Genomic DNA, 12,346 nt, shown 5'->3' on the forward strand with positions numbered 1-12,346 from the left:
TTAATGTTACGCAAGTGGAAATATGCAGACCTGGAGACATTACTGATGTGGGACTGAAAAGATAAAGTACTGTCAAGGATGACACCCAGACTCTTAATCTGTGGGGAAGGGGAGACAGAGGAATTATCAATAACAAATGAAAAATGATCAGTTTTGGATAATGTTGATTTTGTACCAATGAGGAGAACCTCAGTTTTGTCACTATTTAATTTAAGAAAATTTGAAGAAAACCAGGATTCGATTTCTGCTATGCAATCAATAAGTGAGGAGGGTGGAAAGGAAGCAGTAGGCTTGCTAGTGAGATAGAGCTGGGTGTCATCAGCATAACAGTGGAAGCTAATGTTATATTTACAAAAGATATTACCAAAGGGAAGGAGGTAAATAATGAAAAGGAGGAGCATCTGGACAGAACCCTGGGGCACACCTGAAGTAACAGCGGTGGGTTGGGATGTGAAAGTTTTAAGCTGAACAAACTGAGTGCGGCCTGAGAGGTAGGATCTGAACCAATGTAGTGGAGTGTGGGTAATGCCAATTGAAGATAAACTATTGAGAAGAGTAGTGTGACAAATAGTGTCAAAGGGTGCACTCAGATCAAGGAGGATGAGAATAGCAATTAAACCAGAATCAGCTGCCATAAGGAGGTCGTTAGTCATTTTTATAAGTGCCGTTTCTGTACTGTGGAGGGGACGAAAACCAGACTGGAACTGTTCATACAGATTATTGTTGAGATAAATGAGAATGAAGTTGAATAGCCACTGTTTTTTCAAGAATTTTGGAAATGAAGGGTAGATTAGATATAGGAAATAAAATCACTGAAATTAGTCGGATCGGCACCAGGTTTTTTCAGTATTGGGGTTATTGCAGCAGTTTTAAAAGATGAAGGAACAGTACTAGTAGTGAGAGAAGAGTGGATTATAGCAGAGATAAGGGGGACCAGAGAGGGGAGGCAGGCTTTGACCAGAACTTTAGGGAGGGGGTCCAACTGACAGGTGGATGGCTTAGACTTGCAGACAAGATCTGAGATTTCTGAGAAAGCAGGAAGCTGAAAAGAGGAAAATGGGTGGGTTGGTGGGTGAAATTCAAATGAAGTACTGGAGGAATCCGTACAGAGAGACTGATGAATCTTCTGGATTTTTTCATTAAAAAAGGACATAAGGGAATTGTAAAATTCAGTTGAGTAAAGGTGAGAAGGTTAAGAATCCAGGTTTTGTGTGATATTGTTAAGTAGTGAAAACAATGACTTGGTGTTTCCTTCATTGGAGGAAATCATGAGAGTATAATAGTTAGATTTAGTTTGAGCAATACAGTCCTTTTAATAAAGTATATGATTTTTGGACATCTCTTTGTGAACAAAGAGTCCAGTTTTTTTATATAACCGTTCAAGTTGCCGGACTTTGGGTTTCAAAGGCCGAAGTTCAGGCGTGAACCAGGGAGCAGAAAAGGAGAAAGAAACAGATCTAGTGTTTAATGAAGCGACAGAGTTTAGAATACCATTAAGTCCAGTGTTATAGTGTGAGACCAGTTCTTCAGGAGTGGATAAATTATGAATGTCCATAAGGGAATCAATACTAGAGGAAAGAGAGTCTAAGTTAATATTCTTAATATTATGGAAAGATATGAGACGGGAAAGCTTAGTGTTGGAAAGTGCAAGTTTAACATTGAATGAAATAAGAAAACGATCAGTTATGGGGAGTTCATCTGCAGTACAATCAAACGGGGTAACTTCAGAACAGCAAATCAAGTCCAAGATATGTCCTTTGGAATGAGTGGGAACATCAGTATGCTGCTGGAATCCCAAACTCTCAAGGCAGGATATAAAGTCTCTAGTAATAGGGACATTGATATTATCCATATGTATATTGAAATCCCCCAGAAGTATTAGGAAGTATTATACACACTCCAACCACACACTAGGGACAATTTAGTATCACCAATCCACCTAACTTGCATGTATTTGGACTGTGGGAGTAAACCCACCCAGTCATGGGGAGAACATGCTGACTCCAGGCAGAGAGGACCTGGGACACTAACGCTGGTCTCTTTACTGTGAGGCAGCGGCACTGGCACTGCGCCACTGTACCGCCCTAGCTATCACCTACATTTTTTTAAATTGCCAGAATATATCGGGCACTTTTCAGGATTATGTCTTGCTTGTCTGTGTCCTTTAGCGTCTTGTCTTCTTGTTCTTTCATGTTCTCTTCACTTAATCTCCTGCAGTGTGCTCAACACTCAGCACAGGGGTGTGGAAATCAAATTGTTTTCTACTTGTCCACGGACAAGTAAACTTAGAAAATCCACTTGTCCGCCAGTTAAATTCACTTGCCCATTAAGAAATAACAAAAGTAAAGAATAGTTTTTTTTTCTAATCTCTTTTATTGATACCAAAACTGCTTTCCATTTTAAAACTAAAAAAAGTTCTTTCAGGGAGTAGTATTTTGCCACCTTGCTCTAGAACATTATATAAAAGATTCCCTTATCATTTTAACTCACTAATAAACAATGCCTTCATTATAGCTACACTGGTTCTGTTTCACATATTACAGTTACATAACAGAACACTGTCCTGATTCATTTTCTGCCGTGTTCTTCAGCTTTTGTCTTGCAACATCTTCTCCCCCAAGAATCTTTACCATCTCAGACAGCATGGGCTGAATGCTGTTCATTTCTGCTTGAGCTGAACTGCTTAGTTCCTGGACTGATGGTCCTGGAGAAGTGGACGCTGATGACTTTTCAGGTTTTTTATGAGTGATGTGCCTGTTGCCAGATGACAGCCAGAATTCAAAAGCTGATAGTGGGTCAAACTCTTCTAAAGGTTTGCCATCAACAACAATGCACATCAGGTTTTGAAGGTTTTCCTGAGTCAGGCGTGCTCTTAGAGAACTCTTTACTAAATTCATACTGGAGAATAATCTCTCACAAGAAGCTGTGGAAGGAGAAACTGTAAGAAACAGTGAGATCAGCACACTAACATTCTTCAGAGACTCTTCCTTCCTCTGCAGAACTGAGGTATAGACAGCAAGTGGATGGTACTGCCGTTGCATTGATATCTGCACTTTAAGTGCTTGCCATTCAGATGGTGCATGTTTAACTTCCTCTATACTGCTGACACAAGTTCTTGATTTCATAGTTTCCATAAGTGCTCAGTTCAGATAGTGTGTGGCCAGATTCTGAAATCAAACACCCTCATAACTGACACAGGAGGCTTATCAAGGTCAGAGAATCTGGTAAGTATATACTGAACCATGCTTTCCAGGAGATCATGAACATCTCTGTCTTCACGAAAATCTCTGAAACCACCAGACAGCTTTAAGTATCCATCAAATGTACTAGACTCCTTGTCAAACAGGTTATAAAACTTTTCTCCTGGCTCCTTTGTCATAGCATGCAATCTGGTGTACAAGGTGTCAATGAACTCCTTAACTACAAATATCAGCAAGTCTTTGCTCTGGAAAAGAGTTGAGGTGGCTGCAATAGCAGAAAGTACATCCATCATCAGATGTGGATACTTAATAAATTTTACTTGCTTGAGGTCATGTAGGATGGCTTTATCCTGCCCCATTTCATCTGCCTTGTTTGATGTGGAGAGTATCAGTTCCATGTGGGTAACAGTTACATGTAAATCCTGGCTAACGGCTTTCAGTGCTCTGGACTTTGATGATACCCATCTGATGGCTTTTATTTCTGAATGCATAAGAAAGGTTTCATTCAAAATTGACGCAAGATTTTGCAGCTCACTTCGTCTCTTTGGTGAAAAAGAATAAAACTTGCAGATGCGCTTAATGGTGTCTTCAGACTTTTTCAGATAGCCTACGTCTTTTCCAGCATCAAGTACACCTAACTCCAGTTTATGTGCCACACAGTGTGTAACAAGAACTTTGTTACTTACACAATCACTGAGCTTTCTGACAACACCATTTTTAGCTCCAAGATTAACTGCTGCACCATCAAGATTAATGCACACAAGCTTTGGGTCATTGTCTCCAATATTTTCAATATCAATGCCACATTTTGACAAACCATTTTTTATGGCAGCAACAACACCATCTGCTCTGGCATTTTCTAAATTCTCAATGCTAGCCATGGCTGTGTAAGGATCAAACGTTTCTGGATGAACGTACCTCAGTAGTATACCTTCTTGGTCTATTACTGATGAGTCAGTGCTTGAGTCACTCATGACTGAAAAGATTTTGACATGTTTTATTTTTAATAAACTAACAGTGCGAAACCAACTTGTTTTATATGAAAAATTCTCTAATCAAAAACGATCTACAGACAGCTCATCAAAATTGATGTTGTCACGCAATAAATTTCTTAACTCCTCAATATATCACAACCTACGCGAATTCGCAAATTTCAGGAAAGATTAACTGCCTAACAAGCTTTGTTATGTGGTGAAAACATTTGCATTATAAGTAAAATGACCGCATTTTTATGTAGAAACAATGAATTTTATCAATGATATATAAAAGTTATCGATTTATAATGAAAAATCATCAGATTACATCGCAATGTTGGCATGAAAAAAAATGACCGCATCTTCAAGCGTGTAAATAGTAGGGCAAAATACTTGTGTAAGACCATAAGAGTGCTTCCCCTTTGAAAAATCAGCCGTCATTTTGTAAACAATATTGAAGACATGAAGAACATGCCTAAGTAGACTGTTTCCGCACGAAGTACATACCCAAATGTTTAAAATTTGAAAGTAGTGGTAAAAATGTGCCCTGCACAGCACATATAATTCTTTTTTCTCCAGAAAATTGCACTTGTCCGCGGACAACTGAAACCAGAAAAACACGCTTGTCCTACGGTCAATTTACCCGTGTCAGACGAGAACAGCAGATGCCACTGCTGTTCTGTTTCTTTTTGCTATTATGGTGGTTCTTCATCACTTTCCTGTAAACACATGACCACAAGTCATGGCTTCCACGTTGTCACTTCTTAAATAGTTTTTTCCAGAACATATCGGGTCACAATGTTTTGATTAAGACCATGGTCAAGTTTCTATCCCCATTAGTTTGCGAGTAATGACTTCCAGACCTTAGCATTTTTTGTATAAAGATATTTATGTGACTAGATGCTGTGAGCCATGCTGTTGATTTCACTAGTGACACAAAATGTTCATCGTTTGACATGGTGTGTGACTCTTACAGACATGTGAAAAATATAATGTGGACATGGACTACCAGTCAACAGTTTGGACACAACCAGAATTGTTCATGCTTGTAATAAAACGTGATATCTTGTGTGGTATATGGCCGGCTGTTCATCCCGGCCAATACCCCCACGCCGCCAGATGGAGCCCTCCCAGCAACATGGAGGTGCCCTGAATTCCAGCAGGGCATGATGGACTTTGGAGTTTTTCTTCACAGCCCTGCTGGATACTGTGGGGGCCGCCAGGGGACGCTGCAGGGAGGCCCAGGAACTTGTACTTTCCATATATCCCGGAAGGACTTCCCAATCACGGGAAAGGAAGGGATGATATACTTCCGCGCTGAAGAAAAGAGTTTTGATCTGACCCGGAAGTGCTAAGAATCACATGGACTGGGGGGGATCAGAAGCACTTCCGGGTCATGGACTATAAAAGGACTGTGGGAGATCCCAGCAGTGAGCCAAGTTGGGAGGAAGGGTGACTGAGCTACTGGGAGTGGAGGATTGTATTGATTAGTGTATTGTGCTTATTATTGATTTATTGAAGTATTGTGAAGTGGAGAGTGCTTTGTGCACTTATTATTATAATAAATAATATTTTGGACTTTTATCTGGTGTCTGACGAGTGGTCTGAGGGTTCAAGGGGACGACAGTGCCCCCTATCTGTCACACTTGTGCTGTCAAATCATTAAATTGACTTAAAAACAGAGCCAATAGTGTACTTCCTGAAATTGTAACTTATTATTCACATTCACATTACAAAGGTTTCTCTAATAACCAATTAACATTTAAAATGACTGAGGATAAGCTAAGAGAGTTGACCATTAGGGTACTGAGGGAATGGCTGCTGAAAAAGGGGCTTTACAGTTATGGTGGGGAACTCAAACCGTGATTATACGTATATAGTACAACAACTACAGCTACAACTGGGACATCAGTGGTGATCTGAAGTAGTGGATACGCCGAGTACCGTTGTTTCATTTGTGAATGAGATGTTCTAAAGGTCCTGGGCAGTACTCACATCTAGGAAAAGGCTTGGGCTGCTGCTGGAAGAGGGGTTGGTGAGGCCAGCTTGGGGGGTTGGTTACCCAGTGGTCTGAATGTGATCCCAATGCCCCAGTGCAGTGATGGGGACACTGTGCTATAAAAATGGTTTTGTCCTTTGGATGTGACATAAAAACGTGGTCCTGACTCTCTGCAGTCTTCGTGAAAAGCAAGGTTTATATTCCAATGTGCAGGCTACGTTTCTCTCCACGGCCTAGTCATTCTGGCCCCTCATTCATCCCCTGTCTCTAACCGGCTTTCTCTCACCAGTTCACCACCTAGTAGCTCATATTTGTTGAGTGTACTGGTGCAAAAACGGCTGCCATTGCATCATCCAGGTGGATGCTACACATTAGTGATGATTGAAGTGGCTCTCCACTTACTGTGGAAAGTGCATCGAGTTGTGAGAAAAGTGCAATAGAAATGTAAAGAATTATAATTAAAGAGTCTCATTACTTCAAAAGACCTGGCCATTTGGTTCCAGGGCAGGAAAAGTGTGGCTCAGAAGCCAACAATGGCATTTTTGCCTGCTATTTATTTAAAATTTGGACTGATGAAAATTTTCATGAAAAAGTGATGAACAAGAAGGAATTAGATATTTTTATTTTATTGATTTTATTAAAAGCAAATAACATTCCATACAAGCATGTCAAATTTTACAGAACTAAGTCAAAGTCAAGTCAGCTCCCACCCATGAGAAAGAGAGCTAGGCCAATGGAGTAAAACTTTAATAGTAGGAAAAAATAAGTACAGTAATCCCTCGCTGTATCGCGCTTCGCCTTTCGCGGCTTCACTCTATTGCGGATTTTATATGTAAGCATATCTAAATATATATCGTGGATTTTTTGCTGGTTCGTGGATTTCTGTGGACAATGGGTCTTTTAATTTCTTGTACATGCTTCCTCAGTTGGTTTGCCCAGTTGATTTCATACAAGGGACGCTATTGGCAGATGGCTGAGAAGCTACCCAGCTTACTTTTCTCTCTCTCTTGCGCTGACTTTCTCTGATCCTGATGTAGGGGGATTGAGCAGGGGGGCTGTTCGCACACCTAGACGATACGGACGCTCGTCTAAAAATGCTGAAAGATTATCTTCACGTTGCTATCTTTTGTGCAGCTGCTTCCTGAAACGACATGCTGCACAGTGCTTCACATACTTAAAAGCTCGAAGGGCACGTATTGATTTTTGCTTGCTTGTTTTTATCTGTCTCTCTCTCTCTTTCTCTTTCTCTGCTCCTGACGGAGGGGGTGTGAGCTGCCGCCTTCAACAGCTTTGTGCCGCGGTGCTTCGCATACTTAAGCCAAACAGCCCTATTGATTTGTTTGCTTTTCTCTCTATCTCTGTGACAGTCACTGCTCCTGACACGCACTCCTTTGAAGAGGAAGATATGTTTGCATTCTTTTAATTGTGAGACGGAACTGTCATCTCTGTCTTGTCATGGAGCACAGTTTAAACTTTTGAAAAAGAGTCAAATGTTTGTTTGCAGTGTTTGAATAACGTTCCTGTCTCTCTACAACCTCCTGTGTTTCTGCGCAAATCTGTGACCCAAGCATGACAATATAAAAATAACCATATAAACATATGGTTTCTACTTCGCGGATTTTCTTATTTCGCGGGTGGCTCTGGAACGCAACCCCCGCGATGGAGGAGGGATTACTGTAAATAAATAAATAAAATAAAAAAGGGAATAGAATCTGCTTCCTCAATTTAAATGCTTAATCTAAAATGTTATTGATTAGATCCTGCCAGGGTTTGAAAAATTTCTGCACAGATCCTTTAAGCGAGAATTTGATTTTTTTCCAATTTCAAATATAAAACATCAGTTACCCACTGACTTAAAAGAGGAGAGTTAGGATTCTTCCAGTTTAGCAAAATAAGTCTGCGTGCCAATAGTGTAGTGAAGGCGATCACAGTTTGTCCTTCTCCACTTTAAGCACATCTGGGAGTCCACCAAACACAGCTGTTAGTGGGTTAGACGGTACTGGGACACCAAGGCTGTCTGAAAGACAATTAAAGATTTGGTCCAGAATGATGTTAATTTGGTGCAGGCCCAAAACATGTGGCCTAGTGAGGCTGGAGCTCGATTGCAGTGTTTGCAGGTTGGGTCTTGTTGTGGAAACATTTTGAACAATTTTAAACAAGACAGATGATTTTGAGTTGAATAATTGAATGCTTTGCGGATATGGAGCTCAAGTGAATTCCGTGCATTGCTACCTTCCACTCCTTTTCTGACGTGTTGAGTGAGAGATCCTTTTCCCACTGTACTCTGGGATCTTTGAAAGGGAGGGACTGTAAAATGATTTTATATATTGCAGAAATGCTGTCTGAGTCCTTGAGAATGAGCAATATTTTTTCCAGCATAGAGTTAGGTAGGAGATGGGGAAAATCGGGCAGGTTCTGTTTGACAAAGTTTCAGTTTGGAGGTAGTGAAAGAAATGTGTTACTGGAAAGTTAAATTTGTTCGTAGGATGCCAAAATGTTGTCTATGTACAGATCTCTAAGTGATTTAATCCTGTATGTTTTCCAGACATTAAAAACTGCATATGTTTGAGAGGGTGGAAAAAGGTGGTTATCATGCAGAGGTGCCACAGATAAAAGCTTCTCAGTCTTGAAGTATTTCCTATATTGGCTCCATATTCTGATTTTGATATTTTAGACAGATGCTTCAATGAACAACTAATGCTAAGATTATGGAAGCCCGCAAATCAGACATGTTATCAACGACAAGAGGTTTGAAGGTCTGCTAGTGGGACTGAAGGAAATCTCAAGGAAGGCGTTCAAGGGTGTTGTTGAGAATTTTCTTGGCAGGTGCAAAGCACCAAACTGCTTCAAGCATACAAAGCCATTGAGAGCAACGCATCACTAAAGATTCCTTTCCTGCAGTCACGCTTGGACTTTTCCCTGCTTATCTTGTTGCTGTCAGTGACGTACGTGTTGTTAGGTCTCACCAGGAACTCACAACAATGGAAACGCGGTATCACGGCAAGTGGGATCCGTCAGTGCTGGCTGGCCATTGTTAGACACTGAAAGGAGAGGTGAAGTACAAACAGACATCAGGGTGGGTTTGCTTTGTTTTTGTCCCCCTTTGTCTCTCTGTTTTCCTTTGTTCTTTTTCTAGTTATTTTGAAGTAAATGGTTGCATCTGTTGTGTCGTTATATGTTTGATCAAGGAGAATGCCATTGTAATGTTCTGGTTATTCAAATTAAAATAAAATTATTTTAAAAAATCAGCAAAACATGTTTAGCTCAATTCAAATAATGCAATGTGTTAAATTCATGAAAAATTCATTTCATGTCGGTCCAACTTCCTATGTGAATACCGTCAATCCAAAATTATATTTGCATTCAGCAAAGCAAAACAGGAAGCAAAGACCAATGTAACTTTCCATATTGTTAAAATGTTTAATGTAGTCATTACAGTTAGGAGGCCTGGGTTCACTTCCCGTGGAGTTTGCATGTTCTCCTCATGCCTGCGTAGGTTTCCTCCGGGCGCTCCAGTTTCCTCCCACAGTCCAAAGACATGCAGGTTAGGTGCATTGGTGATCCTAAATTGTCCTTAGTGTGTGCTTGGTGTGTGTGTGTGTGTGTGTGTGTGTGCCCTGAAGTGGGCTAGCGCCCTGCCTTGGGATTTGTCCTGCCTTGCACCCTGTGTTGGCTGGGATTGGCTCCAGCAGACCCCTGTGACCCTGTAGTTAGGATATAGCGGGTTGGACAATGACTGACTGACACCCAGAAGGTGGGCTTGAGGTGGGCCGGTATGCACCAGTACTCCGTACCAGAATTTCGCCGTTCTTTCCCAATGAGTAATGGTAGTTAATGTATGCATACCGTCAGTTCAGACCACATTAGTGTTAGTATTTATTTATAACAAAATAACAACTAATATGTGTGTTTGCACCTACAAGGGGGACCCTGCCCCCAATTGTTTTGATATAATTTGTGAATATCAGTGCGCCTTTGTACCTCCGAGGGGATTCCCTACCAACAATTCTTTTATTTCCACTTCAGGCACTGGGTAAAGTAATTACTAATGGAGTATCTCTGTAACTTGGTGGTTTTATTGATTGGCACGGGACTAGGTTAGCCCGCCGTTATTTTTTACAGAAGGTAAATTGTCCCCGTATTTTGTATTGAGACATGAATGTGCAGTCCGTGAAGAGTCCTGACAGGTCCTCCGGTTATAATTATTTTAGCCCACCTACGCTAGACTCGGGTCCCAATCCAGGTGGCTCATTGTGTGGTGGGTGCAGCAAAGCGCTATCAGCGTCTGCTCCCAACAGTCTTGGGTAAAACTTGTCCCGTCCGAATAGGGCTACAGTCAAATTTTATTTCAATCGTGTTGGCCCCAGCCATTTTCCCAGTTCTGCTCTTCAAAGGTTTTTGTAATCCCTATAATCTATTGGGCCTATTGGTCTTTAGCATCCCTGGATCTTCTACATCTTCCCAGGGTGCTTTTCTTTTTCAATCTCTGTTGCCCTGCTGCCCCCTTAGACATTTCACCTGGCATGACAAAGTCTGCTGCCTCTAGCCCCTGGTCTTATACTCTGACACGTGTATTTGCTCTATGATTTCTTTCATGTTTCTCTTTCTGTTGCTTGCAGTATTTTTATGGGACCACCCTGCCTTACTATATGTCATGTTGTCAGCAGGAAACCTCCCCCTGGGTGGGAGTAAAAGGAGAACCAGCCCTCTTTACCAAGCCTTCCTCCCTGTGTCTCTGTGGGTTTTCTTCCACATCACCAAAGACTTGCAGGTTGTGCTAACTGGTGATTCTAAAGTGGCCCCTGTGTGTGTGGACTGGCTAGCGTATGGCTCCAGCGCCCTTTGACCCTAAATTAGATTAAACGACTTTATTTTTCTACTTTTATTTTTCTCTTTTTTATTGATCACTGTGAATTTCCCCTTGGGATTAATAAAGTATTTATCTATCTATCTATCTATCTATCTATCTATCTATCTATCTATCTATCTATCTATCTATCTATCTATCTATCTATCTATCTATCTATCTATCTATCTATCTATCTATCTATCTATCTATCTGTCTAAACAGGTTTGAGATTATTATACTGTATTAGCTAGCACCTTCTTGAATATTTACCAATTGTATTATTAGGCTAAAATCAAATTTAAAATTATCCACTGCCCGGGCTGCTTAATGCAATTGATTGGGTTTAAGGCATAAATTCAGCTGTGAATGGGGTGCCAGCCCATCTCACGCCACACTCATTCTAATTAATGCATGGCTTTGCGAATACAATATGAACTTACAGTAAGTATTTTAAATATAAAACATTTGCATTCAGTGTGAAGGACACGGCCTTCTCTTCTCCTCTATTTTATTATGTTTGTTCGTATTGTTTTATGAAAAACTTGCCATTGTCTGAGTTGTACCTGGCAGTAGCCCTGGGGAAAACTTACTCTGCTCATTCTTGCTCCAGATTCAAATTTCAGTGTGGTCATCAACATATGATTTCAAATCACACTCAGATGTACTTAAAATCACAGTTTATAAAGCATCCTTCCAAAATATCTTATATTTTCATCATATTTACTATGCACATAAGAAGTGCAGTAAAAGCACATTTAATGGCCTTGTCACAGGCACACGACAAACTTGCACATCTATTGGTATAAATACACAAACACTCCTTTATGTTCCTTGTCATGACTCATCTCCCAACATGCCTCATTCTAGGCGCTGCCTGGAGATAACCTCTGAGGTTAGGAATGGCTTTGTAAACTCATGGGGGTGTCCTTCAAGAACTTCTCCAACAACCCTGCATGTCCCTGCAAGCCTAAGCCCATGAGACACACAATACCCGAGGCTCATGCCCATTCCATATGGTAGCAGGGGGCCATGAATAGCACATGCAAGATCTTTCTTTCATGTAAAATGCCATCATTTGGTGTTTTGATGATAATGGAAAATGCTTTCACAGAAGCCACACCAGAATCTCACAATAAGTGGTCATTTCATGTACCTAATGGATGTGGTGTACAGTTTATATCGCTGTTGTGCATCTCAATCCATTCAATGTCCATTTGTGTCATGTGACGGGACGTTGGTGTTTCTCTATATCCTGAACATAAGGTGGGTGCTACCAAAACTGTATTTGAAGAAATGTGTTCTCGTGGCCCAGATAGACAATATG

This window comes from Erpetoichthys calabaricus, chromosome 1, assembly GCF_900747795.2.
Source record: "Erpetoichthys calabaricus chromosome 1, fErpCal1.3, whole genome shotgun sequence".
Taxonomy (NCBI): domain Eukaryota; kingdom Metazoa; phylum Chordata; class Cladistia; order Polypteriformes; family Polypteridae; genus Erpetoichthys; species Erpetoichthys calabaricus.